The sequence below is a fragment of the Anas acuta genome, chromosome Z, assembly GCF_963932015.1.
Source record: "Anas acuta chromosome Z, bAnaAcu1.1, whole genome shotgun sequence".
NCBI classification, from domain to species: Eukaryota; Metazoa; Chordata; class Aves; order Anseriformes; family Anatidae; genus Anas; species Anas acuta.
The window spans coordinates 45,811,582-45,825,830 of record NC_089017.1 but is presented as its reverse complement, the minus strand read 5'-3'; positions in this window follow the sequence as shown (position 1 = coordinate 45,825,830).

The following is a 14,249-nucleotide window of genomic DNA, read 5'->3' as shown; positions in this document are numbered from 1 at the left end:
CCCAGGGAGAAGTAATCCTTTGTGGTTATAGAGGAAGACTGTATACTTGTTGAATATCTAATCTCCTGCAAGATAACATTGCAGTATGCATTGCGACTTTCTGAGCCACAGCATAATTCTTTATTGTGCACTTGGAAACTGACCTTGGCTTTGATGTAAAATGCATCTTCTGAGATGTTAGCTGAACAAATGACCAGGGTAAGCAAAGACATCAAATGCCAGTCACCTTTGCCAGGGATAAGGTAAGGGATTTAGCAAAAAATGGATGATTTGGAATCATATAGAATCCTTCTATCCTCCACATGGTGTTAAGGGTGTGACACTTGTAACACAGCACATAGCACAATACACTTCTGTGGCTATGACAGTAAAAATTAAATCAGTTTGTCATTCATATTCCCTCAGCTGAAGAACAGCCAAAGTCTTAGTGGCAGAGAAATTCCTCAGGTAGCTGTGTTAGGACATTTCCCTCCTTTGTCTGTATATACTAACCACTGTTAAGCCACCTTGCTGACTATTAACATTTTCAGCACAAAATGGAAAACCACTGCCTAGGTAGCCTGAAACAGATCTTTGCATGTTAGAGATTCACAGTGCAAGTGGAGGAATCTACAAGGGTTAAACTTATCTGGAGACTTATTTTTTTTTCCCCTCATGGCATTTCCTAAACAACAGTAAGACTAAAAAGTATTTATCTGACAAGGTAAAAATGTCTGTGGCCTTAAGCAGCTAGCATTACTTTTCCCAGCACCGGTTTGATTACTTCAGCTAATTTCTCCAGCCAAAACATAATAACAAAATGAATGTGAGTATATTTCTATAAACAAATACACACATGCATAAATCTGTTCATATTAGCCATTGTGTAGGAATGCATTTCTCTCAATTAGCCTTTAAATATGCTGTGGATGAAGTGATGGATCTGACAGGAGTCTGTTGTGCATGCTTTTGTGCTGACTGTTCCTCTTGTTTTGGAATATCTCCAGAGTAAACACTGCCAGTGAAATGATTGCTTTGTATCCTCCTTAAGAAAAGAGTGGAGGGAAGGTGTCTGTTACTTGTTAAATAGCAAGCAGCCAGAAACCACCATTTCTGTTTTCTTTTTTCTCCTCCCAACTCCACTCTAATTGAGCAAAGGAAACCCACCTTCACTGGGTCCTTCAGTCTTCCAGTCACTAGGTCATATTGTGTTGGGTTCTTCGGTATTAATCTCAAAGCTTTAATAGCAGGGTTTGTTTCAGGGTTAGGCAGTGGCTTCTGCCCATACGGATAATTTCTCATGTATTGCCTTTTAATATTTTTTTCCCATGTCACACATTTCTTTACATCTGAAGGAAGGAGTGTTTTTGACCCTGCCTTCAGAGAGAGAAATCTTTGACTACCAGAAATGAAAAATACTGAGGCTACCCCCTTGTTAGACTGCTGTCACAATTCAGAGCAACAAAGCTGAGGTTTGTTCAGTGCCATTTGGACACTATGTAGAAATTAGAGTTCCCAGTTCTGCCTTCAGAAAATGCCAGCAGGCACCAGGGAACCTATTCACATTCCATTTATTGTTTGAAAATTTTTACAGGAGGCCTCAGACAGCACCACATGAAGCCCAAGTAGCGTTTCTTCACATGGACACAACAGGAAGGCCAGTTTCATGTGAGAAGCAGTGATCAGAAAGTGCCAGTTCCCCCTACAGTTGTGAGCACCTCCTTGACAGTGTCCTTTGCTGTGTCACAGGTAGCTGATACCCACTCCCTGAAGATTCATTGTACCAGCATTTCCCAAACAAGTCTGCTCTCCCCAGACTCTGTGCACCCTACTGTAGAGAAAAGAGGCTAACAGTTCCCGGGCAAGGCCTGAATCAATCTCGTCTCTGCAAACTTGGAGAAAATAATTCAGAGGGCCAGGGTAAGGCAAAAGGTGGAATTCCTACACAGATTTCATAGTCTACAGCTCCCAGAGACTATTTGCTACTATAAAATGAAGGGGTAGAGGAAAGACACAATTTTTCAGATCTTTAGATCAGTATTTATTCAGCCATTCTCATATTCTTACTGGTCAGCCTTACAGAACAGGTATATTTTTATGCAGAATTGACTATTATGTAGAAATGACTAAGTATTTCAGCCCCTGGAAAGTGGAAACAATTTAGATACATTAGCATATTACTTTGCCCTGTATAATTAACTCTATCAAGCAGACACTAAAGATCAGTCATTTTAAAGGAAGTCAACATTTCTGTTTGCAAAGAACTTGTTCCTTTCAGCTCTGCCTTGAAATACAGTACTTCAGTGTGGATTTTCTTCAATTCTGAACACGTCCATTCTGTAGAAGGAAGACGAGTTTTGATTTAGTGGCGATCTTATCACCCAGTTGCAGGCTTTTTATGGTGCACTGCAGTATCTTGCAATCCATAAAATGTTGCCACTGTTGGTACCCACTGTATTGTATCAAACTACATTTTTATTAGCACAAGAATGCTAGCAGTTAACCATCACATTTCATAAAGTGGACAGTACAGATTTCACTAGCATTATCTCTTTGCTGTTGCAAAGCAAGTTTGGGCCAGATTGAATTTACAAAAAGAACTGAAGCTGACTGCAGAAAATGTGTTTCCCAAGAAATTTCTGTAAATTGTCTCTTGGTTCAATTGCTCATGCAGTACTGCCATCTCGTGGTCGTCCGTACTACAGCTTGTGGGAAAGAGAAATGCCAGAGGGAGTATCCTGTTCCTAGGCAGAAATAATTAATGATGTTGAGTTATGATCCTGCCAAATATCTACCTGAGTCCATGAGCAGACTACGCTTAGCTCATCTGCCAAAGCCTATAAGAAGATGCTTTAGAGCAGGAAAGGATCCTGATCCTGCAAATACAGAGGCAAGTGTATGGAAAGGAATTTTCAAAGAGAAGGAGCAAAGGCAACAGCCCAGATATAACTGCAGACAGAAAACCAATACTAACATTGTTTTCTATCTTCACCAAAAAAAAAAAAAAAAAAGCAATTGAAGATGACTGGTTGAATTAGGAAAGGGGGCAATATTGGATGTTCAAAACCACATAAAGAACTGTTGAATTGTGATTAACATGAAGTGGCTGATTTTTCAGTGTAATATTCTCCCCCTTGCCCAAAGTCCTATAGCTGTAAATGCATGCTTCCCTGGGATTTAATTGTTAATTATTTTAAAAACATAAAATACTCAAAGCAAACTAATAGAGACTGTAATGGAATTTAAACTGTAAGAAATCATTCACAGACAAAGAAATTAACAGAGAAAGACTAAGGTGATGATTCAATAGATTTATGAATCACCTATTGAAATCAATGGGACAGCACACTTGCTCAAGATTATACATGTGCTTACGTACTTTTCTGAGTCAAAGCTTTACAGCGAGGAATAAATTAGCTTGCAAATCAATTGGTGTATCAAGAAAGATGTATGTTTAAGATTGAGACATCTTGATTGCTTCATGTTAAGATACTGAAGATGCTGTTGAATGATACACAAGCAGTGCATTGAAAGTCTGTTCCTCTTTCAAGCTGGTCTTCTAGTGGTTGACATAAGAATATTCCTGTGTAAATATCACTGAAGACTAAAATATTAAATATACTAACAGTAAGAGTGGGTAAGCATGTGCCTGTGCCTGACTGTTCATTCCACAAGAACTTGTATTAGGGTCATTCACCTGAATTTTGTAGTTAGTGCTAAAGAATGGAGTCTTCATAAATACTTTGCAATACTTCCTCCAAAAGTAAACACTGATTATTTATTAAGCATTCACATTCCTCTGTTGAAACATAGGTGATTTTTGTTAATGACCATATTATAGGTGATATACAACTTACCATTTTCAATCTATGGAGATTTTAAAACAGATTTTTCAATCTATGGAGATCATAAAAAAAAAAAAAAAGTCTGTCTGACTTCTGCTTCCATTTTCAATTGTTTGAGATAGTTTTGAAAATTAATGACAATGCAATCATAGAAGAAAAAAAAAAAAAAAAAAAAAAAAAAAAAAAAAAAAAAAGCCTGAACGCCTGAACTTTGGGTTTAAGAGAGTGTTTATATTGATCTTAGGGTGCTTTTTTCCTTTTTACTTATTCATAAGCAGACCAATTTATAGGACAGTACCAGGTCTGTCTGGATGGAGTTAACTTTCCTTGCAGCAGCCCATGCAGTGCTGTGCTCTGCACTTGTAGTTAGAACTGCACTGGTATCACACCAATATTCTGTCTATTGCTGCACTGCACTGGCAAAATATCAGGATTCCCTCCAACCCCCAGACCAGCAGGTTGTGGGTGGGCAAGATGTGGGGAGGGGACATCACCACGGCAGCTGACCTAAACCAACCAAAGCGTTATTCCATACCATATGGTGTCACACTCAGCAATAAAAGGTGGGAAATGGGAAGGAGGGGGGGGCTCTCGCTATGAAAATGTCTGTCCTCCCAAACAACCACTGCACCTACTGAGGCCCTGCTTCCTGATATGAGGCCAAGCATCGCTCATTGATGGGAAGCAGAGAGTTATTTATTTTCTCTCTCTCCATGTTTTCGCATGGCATTTGCTTGTGTTTTTGTTTTTGTGTTTTGTTTTTGTTTTTTTTTTTTCTCTTTCCTCTTCCTTTTCTCTTTAATTAAATTATCCCCATCTCAACCTGTGAGTTGTTTTGTTTTTTCTTTCCAGCACTTTCTTCTTCGAAGCAGGGGAGTGAGAAAGCAGTTGTGGTAGAGTTCTGCTGCCCAGCAAGGTAAAACCACCACAAGGACTCATGTACTTAGCAAAGCTCCGTTCTGAACCTGCTAGCCTTCACTGCAATGAATACCTTCTTCTACAGGTAGGAAGTAGAACTTCTAAGTAGAAGTAGAATCTAACTATTTAGATTCTACTTAGAATCTAAGAACTAAGTATTTAGAATATTATAGCAAACACACTCTGAGTTTACCACTTCTTCTTTGCTCTCATGTGGAGTGGCTGGGGAGTTTCCCTTCCCTTCAAAAGTAGCCTGGGCAATCAGCTCTAGGTGACCCTGGCTGAGAAGGGGTGTTGGACCAGGTGACCTCCAGAGATCCCTTCCATCCTCAACCACTGTGTGATTCCATTTGTCATTTTGTGACTTCTCTGGAGTATGTATGTCCCTCTTTTCTGTCCTTTATCAACCTTACAGTTAGTTTTTCAGAAACTAGGTGTATCCCCAGAAGTAGAGTGGACTTTTCAGCTCTGTGGGAACACACTATGATTCCATTTTGGACCAGAGCTGTTATCTGAAACACCTGAAGACTTTATGAAACATGTATTCCAGCCAGGAGTCAAATGTCAGATACAATGAAGAGGAAATACTCATCCTGAGAACAGTAACAATGCAGAATCACATAATTATTTATTAGGTTGTTCTCGTTGATAAGGTGTATAGTTTCAAACAAAGAACTGAATCCACATGTGCTAAGTTTCAAAAGAGTATCAGAATGTGGTGGTCACTGCAGAAAGTGTATACATGAACATAAAGGCTAGGGGTTTGCCAGCTCCACAGAAATATGGAGTGATATCCCATAATTTATGGCTTCTTTTGTAGCAACTTAAGCTGACCCTGCAAAAACTGCAGCCTTGCCAACTTTTGTGCCCATAATGTTCTTCAGAGTGCATCTTCCCTGAGTCTTTTTGATGGAGATGTTTTCCAACAATAAACAGTGACCAGATATGGGAGTTAGGTGGAGCACAAACATCTTCAGCGTGTATGAATGGCACCCATCAGAACCTCTGGATGGATGTATTGAGAACATTTTAGTTTGACAAAATTGTTGCATCAGAGCTTAAGCAGTAGAAGCCTTGTGAATGGATGTGGCATTTTCCTCTTGAAGCTGTTAATCATTTTAGTCCCTTCCCTTGGCAGGCAGACGATGCCATATTGTTAAAGAGGTGTACACCTTCAAATTGCAAAAGAGCCCACTCGTATAAAAACACACCCAGGGAGTGGCTGGGGAATAAGTGAAATGAATCATGGACCACAACAAAGCTCTTTCTGTCATTCAAGATTCACTTGCCAACTGTTGGAGATAAAAATTCAAGGGGGAGACAAAAAAAAAAAAATTGTCATAAGGAAAAGAAAATATCAATCATTGCAAGCAATCTTGTTTAAAGTTGTGCAAATAAGGGTTAAATACAATGAGAATAATTGCTACTAACATTTATGATGGCTGGAATTTAGAGTGAAATGGCATTGGGGCATACTTGAATGAAATTAATAGCAATAGTTGCTTTCTATATCATGTGTTGGAAAGAGAATGCTTTGTTCTCACCAACTTTTTGTATGTTCTATAGTTCTTGCCCTGTGCTTTGCTTGGGGAGATGAAGGGATTGATTTACAAGATATTACTTGCCAACATTTACAGAGACAAAAGAAACTGAGCTAATTATAAGAGCTTTGAAGAGAATTCAAATAATTCATCAGACCTTATGCTGGGATACTGTGGAGTAATGGCAAGCTGGAAACATACAGCAAAATCCTGAGGCTGTTAGAAATTTGATACCACAATTTGAATTCTACTAGTGGCTTCAGCTGAAGCTAATTGTGAGCACCAATTATATGCTCCAGACTTCACCAGTCCTCATACAGTTCCTGAAGTAAGTATGGAAATCCAACTATCGTGATTTGAATCCATCTGCAATCCAGTCTTTCATATGAGCGCTGCAATTCTTCCTTTTTCAGCTCCAGCAAATGTTATCATTATGCAATGGATTTATCTGATCAAACCTGTTGAATGCTTGCTTTTGACGTACTTACATAGGAAGGTGCCAGATGATCTCACTGTATTCCACGTACTTTGGGATTAAACACCCTGACTCATGTCTTCTACGTGACAGTTTTCCTAAGTTCAGCTCACTAGGAGTTACATCCTCTTGGCTTCGTTTAGCCAATGTTTGTCAAGTGTAGCTACTGTAAGTTGATCTGTCTTTGTGGAAGTGGTGTGACTTCAGAGAGTATTGCACAGATCCAGACTAGACCCCACGTTCAGTTCTTCTGAAGACTGGACCTATCTTTTCAGAACAGGGTAGAAAATGCTGGTCTAGTCAGTTAAAATGGGCATGGAAAAAAACCTGCAGGATACATATAAAAAGATTAATTGGAGTCTGTTTTATGGAAAACCTGACAGTAAATATCCTTCACCATAAAGGAGGAAAATGCATGTGCTCTTTAGTTCTAAAAATTGGGAAAATATTTGGCTCGCAATTGATGCATATTTTATGTCTTTTAAAAGACCCAGCAAACAATAAAAACTGTTTAAATTATGAGATACGTATATATATCTATATATGTATGTATATACATGTAGATATATGCTTGGTAACATTAGTATCATCATCTCATTTTTGACTGGCTGCATCTCTGCAATGGTTACTGTAAAATGATGAAATACCATCATATCTGATATGGAGATCTTCAGTTATCTAAATTGTGGTATAGATTTGAAGAATGAGTCAGTTCATTATGGATAGATTATTAGATATGACTGTACTTTGTCCACCTTTATAGTGTTACAACAAGTAAATTGCTCAATGTGGGACATAGGGATGTGTTGATAAATAATAATAATAATAATAATAATAATAATAATAATAATAATAATAATAATAATAATAATAATAATAATAATAATAATAATAATAATAATAATAATAATAATAATAATAATAATTAGAGCTGCAGGGAGATATAAAAGTAATTCCAGAAATAGTCCTTCACTTTTTATGTTGATCAGAAGGGTAAAAGATACTACTTAGAAAAGACGTCCATTTCCTTTAAGAAAAAGGAAAAAAAAAAAAAGTTTTCCTTTAAAATAAGATGCTAAAGAAAACAAGCAGCATAGATGCTTCATAGAAGCCATTCTTCCTGAAATAAGAAAGTGATTCTGAAATGTTTTTGTTTTTTTTTTTTTTTCCAGACAGTACATCTCTTTAATATAATTCAACTTTTGTCTTAATATTTATTATAATATTGTGGTAGTGTTCTCTGGTCAACCAAGCAATTATATTAGAAATATTTTCTGTTGATTTGTTAACCTTAAAGTTTAATTTATATTAATTCAAACAAATGTGTGAATACAAGTAATGAAGTAAAGTTAGTAAAGCTTAAGTTTGTAAATTAGATTGTATTATTTCTGCCTTTCTGAATTTTCTACAGTTCAAGAGCCACAACTTCATAGAATCATAGAATCATTAAGGCTGGAAAAGACCTCCAAGATTATCTGGTCCAACCATCCCCCTGCTACCAATGTCACCCACTAAACCATGTCCCTAAGTGCTACTTCCAACCTTTCCTTAAACACCCCCAGGGATGGTGACTCCACCTGGACAACCTGCTCCAATTCCTGACTGCTCTTTCTGAGAAGAAATATCTCCTAATTTCCAATCTAAACCTCCCCTGCCACAACTTGAGCCCATTTCCTGTAGTCCTATCATTAGTTACTTGAGAGAAGAGGCTGATCCCAAGCTCCCCACACCTTCCTTTCAGGGAGTTTTGGAGAGCAATCTCCCCTGAGATTTGGAGGCTCTCTCCCCTGAGCCTCCTCTTTCCCAGACTAAACAACCCCAGTTCCCTTAGCTGCTCCTCATAAGAAGTGTGTTCAACTTCAAGAATGTCAGTATCAAGGAATAGGTTATTTTGCAGGTAACCTCTGGAGGCCATCTTGTCAACCCCCTCTTCTCAAGTAGGGATACCCAGAGATTCTTGAAGAACCATGTCCAGATGGCTTTTGAAGATCAAGGAGACACCACAACCTCACTGGGCAGCCTGTGCCAGTGCTCAGTTACCCACACAGTAAAAAAGTGTTCTCTGATGTTCAGAGGGAAACTCCTGTCTTACAGTTTGTGCCCACTGCTTCTTGTCATGTCTCTGGGCACAATAGAAAAGAATCTGGCAATGCATTAGTTGCACACTCTCTCAAATTATTTATTAATGAGATCCCCACTGAGCCTTCTGTTCTCCAGGCTGAAGAATCACAGTACTCTAAGCCTTTCTTCATAGGAGAGATGCTTCAGTTTCTTTATCATCTTCATGGCCCTACATTGCACTCTCTGATATATGCCCATGTCTCTACTGTACCGGGGAGACAAGAAGTGAACATAGCCCTCCAGGTGTGGCCTCAGCAGTGCTGAGGAGAGAAGGATCACTTCTTTCAAGCTGTTGCCAGTATTTGCCTAATGTAACCCAGGATACCATTGGTCTTCTTTGCGGCAAGGGCACAGGTCTGACTCGTGTTCAGCCTGGTGTCCATCAGGACCCCTACATCTTTCTTTTTTATGTTTTCTTCTACCTGGATAGCCTCCAGCATGTACTACTGCAATGGGTTGTTCTTTCCCAGATGCAGGACTTCTCCTTGTTGAGCTTCATGAGGTCCTTAACAGCCCGTTTCTTCAGCCTGTCGTCTCTCTGTGTGGCAGCATGACCCCTCTGGTGTATTAGTCTATTAGCCACTCTTCTCAATTGTGTGTCATCAGCAAACTTGCTGCGGGTGCACCCTACCACGTTGTCCAGACTTTTAATGAAGATGTTAAACATGACTGGACCCAGTATTGACCCCTGAGGCATGACGCTCATTAGTGGCCTTGAATGAGACTTTGCACCACTGACCACTACCCTCTAAGCTCAGCCAGCTTCATCACATTATCTTCTGTGTAATTTAATGGCATTTCAACAGAGGTGAAACAGAAAGTCCAACCACATGAAGGATAACCTTTAAATCTGTATGCTGCATACACAAATACGCTCACATACATATGCAGATGCACAGAGACATACTACATGAATAGGGTCTCAGCTCACTCTGCACAGCTGTGCCCGTGTAGGGATGCTGTATTGCACCTACCTGGCACTGTGAAAAGCCAAGCTTGTTTGGGAAAGGGAAGTTTGGTACTGGAAGTAATCTGCAGACCTTACAATTGGAGAAAACCTGGGATACCATCCATGGGTAAGCCCACAGTACGTTACACATATGGGAAGGCTGTGACTTGATATTTTACCTGGAGCTCTTTGGAGTTGCCATGGCTTTCTCCACAGGGTCGTGCATTGTACTGTGTAGAAATAACTGACAGCTAACATGTCCAAGAAGCTGCTTGTCTCCTGTAAATTCTCTCCCTATCTCTGTCTTCACCCTTTGCCCCTCTTTGCACAGGAAATAGCTGAGTGCATTTATACTGCCATAACCTACATTTTCTCAAATCCATGGCTTAGCATGCTCATGGATGGCCACTAAGGCCAGTATTATTGCCCCAAATCAAATCACTACTCTGAATTTTAGGAGTAGATGCACATTTTGACTTGGAAAAATCCACATCTTTTCAGAGGACTTGTATATATTTGCTGGAAATGAATGGAAGTAGAAGAAGCATATTGAACCGTTGTTACTGCTTCTGCTACCTCCACAATATTCTGGGTTTTCTTTTGCACAAGCATTCTACAAGAGAGGCCCTACAAGCTATTGTTTGTTTACTCAGAGTGGAGTTATAATGTACTGTCAAGTTTATATCAGGAAAGAATGAAACATTAAATTAACTACATTAATCATATATTGAAATAATATTGGAACACATTTCCCAGTGCTGCTAGAGGGAAGAGAAGGGAGGGAGGAGAAATAGAGCTAAGGAAACCAGACTCGTTTTCTATTTTTTCTAACATATTTTCAGTAAAATAAAATAAAATAAATAAAATAAAATAAAATAAAATAAAATAAAATAAAATAAAATAAAATAAAATAAAATAAAATAAAATAAAATAAAATAAAATAAAATAAAATAAAATAAAATAAAATAAAATAAAATAAAATAAAAATAAAAAGGCACTTAATAGCTCTGTTCATCTATTGTATCCATGATTGCTCTAGGAATCTGCCTTACAAATACATTTTTGCTTGTGTATTTGTGTTTTCAAAACTCCATCTGTACACCTTTTTGTTATGATTTCAATATGGGTATTACAAGATTCTAGGGTAGAGGACACTTCACCCATCATAGAAGAAAGTGTTGGCATAACATCATGGATTTTTGGGAAGCTCTGACTCACTTTACAGAGGATAATGGGTGGGACTTGGACTGAGCCCAGGAGCCTTCATTAGAAAGGATTTCCACTCAATTTTCATGGTTGGACAGTCTGCAGCAGGTCTCCAGGACATTGTGTAAAGTGGTCTGTGTCCACAGGCTTCTAAGAGCCATCTGCCTCTGGCTGAAAGGCATGTTTTGGTTTTCTAGTACTTTCACTGTTCTCAAATAAAAGCAAATTTGGGTATCTACTGATCATAGGAGATATTTGCGTCAAAAGAAATTTTTATCCTTTGAGTGTTTAGATTAATGGTCTTCTTGAAAGTAGCATGGACTTCCTAAGCTATATTCAATAGGATTTTCCTCTCCTTATTTGCTGCTTCGCTCCTCTTCTCACCCTGAAAGTGCTTCATGATTTAACTTCTCCTTTGTTGTGTCCTTTCTTCATTTGCATTGACCTGAGGCAACACAAACAATTTCAATGTGAGTAAAAGTGGTTGACAATTTAAATAAGCTCCCTGCATAGAAAACAGCCAGGGGTACCCAGAGTCTAGCTGAAATTTTGTTAATTAAAAAATTAGGTCTAAACAGCTCCAAGCAGAATCATGAAGAAGATCCTATCTTTCTCCCTTTGGTCCATCACCACAGTATCTATGTTTGGAAACCACTAAGAGTCAAGGAGTCTGACAGAAATTTGCTTCATCCACTGTTAATGTTGCAGCCAATCAGTGCTTTATAATCAGCTGTTGCTGGGTGCAGAGTAGCTCTGATCTCTAACCTGTTTTGCGAAGTTTTCTTCCCCACTTTACAGATGTTAAGAAGATGTTCTCTCTCCCTCCTCTCAGCTAAAAATAATTGCCTTTTCCCCTTCAGTTATCTTTATTGTTCCCAAAGGATCTTAGTTTTTTGTGTGTTTTTTTTTTTTTTTTTTTGTATTTTACACAAGATGGGTGTTCTGCAAAATAAGGACTCCAGAATCTGTCAGTTTAGCTATATCTCCGTGTGGTATTGCAAGTAGCAGGGTAAATTCATCACAGGGATGCTGTCAAATGGTTGTGGTAGTGCTAAATTGGGGACTGTTTGCAAGAGAAGCAATAAATATTGGGAGTGGTAAACCTTCCAGAAAAAAAAAAAAAAAAAAAAAAAAAAAAAAAAAAAAATTAAAAAAAAATCTTGCAGAAAGACAATTAGCCCCTAACCAGGAAAAAAAAAAAAAAAGTTAGAAAGATATGCAGCTCTTAAATCACAAGTAGTACAAACAGTGTATTTGAAGCAGGAGAAACTTGGATTGATGATATATAAAGGAAGAGGAATTTGGATTCCATTAATGAAACAGGAAAAAAGAAAAAAGAAAAAAAAAAAAGATGCTTATGGGTATTTTCAATACGAGTGTCTGCAAGACACTGAGACACTGAGTAAGAGAGGCTATAAAAAGGAAAGTTTTAAACCACAAATGAGACAGGATTCCAGCCTCCAGAGGGAAAATGAAAGAAGTTTTTGTCATAATCATCGGAAGGTAGGGCATGACTGGAAACACTCTCATGTGAAAAAAAAAAAAAAAAAATGATCTTGTGTGAATGAGGACTGAAAGCTGAAGCCAGTAGAATAAAAAGTATTGTGTGATAGGGCAGGGAAGATGTTTTCGGGCAATGGAGGAAGAACAAGGAGAATCCAAAACAGGCAGAAGGGACTTATTACTAAAACATAACATTTATTTAATTAGCACTAAATATTTATTCATGAGTTTCTTACCTGGCAAGTCATAACACCTTTCCATTAACTGGAAAGCAAGGACTGAAACAAAAACATAAAACAATCTAGACTTACTGTTGTTTCACATTTAGAAAATTCAGCAAGCTGTGATGTGCATTTCTTTTGTCTCTGCCTCTTCATAGCTACAAATTAGTATAAGCTAAAAATGCAGTATTCTGCATTAACATCAGTGATGATCACTAAAATGGGCCTAAGTTGCTACAGCTAATTCAAATGGTAAGCTGTATGCATAATCATATGAAAGAAAAAGAAATTAGAAAATAGAAAAGAAAAGAAAAAAAAAAAAGTGAACTTTCCTTCTGTTTTAAAATTACTTAGAAGTGCGCTAGGAGAATCACCACCAGTTGAGTTATCACTTTTAAAGAAATTGCTGTCCTTGGTCTGTATGTTATCACCTCTAAGCTGAGAAAGAATAAACTGATTATTTATCTCCTGTGTGAATATTGCCATATGAAATTAATTTCATAGTTCTGTAGAGTCAGTAATGCTTCAAGCATAAGCTCTTGTGATTTGTATTTGAAAAGGATGAATTCTTGAGTATTTCTTCCTAGAAAAGCAGTGACAATTGGGAAGGAAAAACAAACAAATCAAGTCTGACGTGTTATGCAATGTAGACTCCCTTGGGTGTCAATAAACATGGCAAAGGCAGGGAGGGTTTTACGGATTAGAAGTCGAAAGAACAAAGCAGAACATTGCATCTTTACAAGAAGTGTCTCATAATGAAAAACTAAATTAAATGAGATGTTTCCTCCAGAGAGTCCCAGTAACCAAAGCAAACAGAAGAATAATAATGAGCCTCGGAAATATTACCCATCAAAGAGGATCAGGTAGCTTCTTTGATGAAAAGTGAAAATCACCCCAAATCAAACAAGCCTCTGCACATCGTCACGCTGAGCTCCCACATTCTTGGCTGCAGGCACATTTCAAATGTAACCTGGTTTGACAAGTTGCACTGGAAGAAATCCAGGACTAGAAAATCTACCTCTTTCAAGCTACATATCTATAATAAATATAAACTTTTGGTATTCTTTTATTTTTATTTTTTTTTTGAATACTGAATGCTGCATTCCTTTCAACCATGTCTGAACACCCTTCCCCAAAACTGTTTCTCCCAGAAGTGAATAGAGAATGATGAATAAAATAAATAAATAAATAAATAAACAAAAAGTAAGAAAACACTTGATCTAGGCATCAGACTCTGAAGGCTGTGTTAGAGTAGAGGGCTGTCAGAATAAATTCTGCCTTTATTGAGCTTTGTGCAACCAGGTGAGTTCAACAGAATTGCATAGGACGTATATAACAGATCTTGGTCCACTAACTTCTGCTGTTATCTAACTTCCTTTAGTTCTGATGGTGATCAGATTAGAGTGGAATAAATCCTGTGCAAGAGGATTCACAGAAACAGAATTCCTCAAGACAACTGTTATATTCCAGGCTACAGTTGTACAATACCCT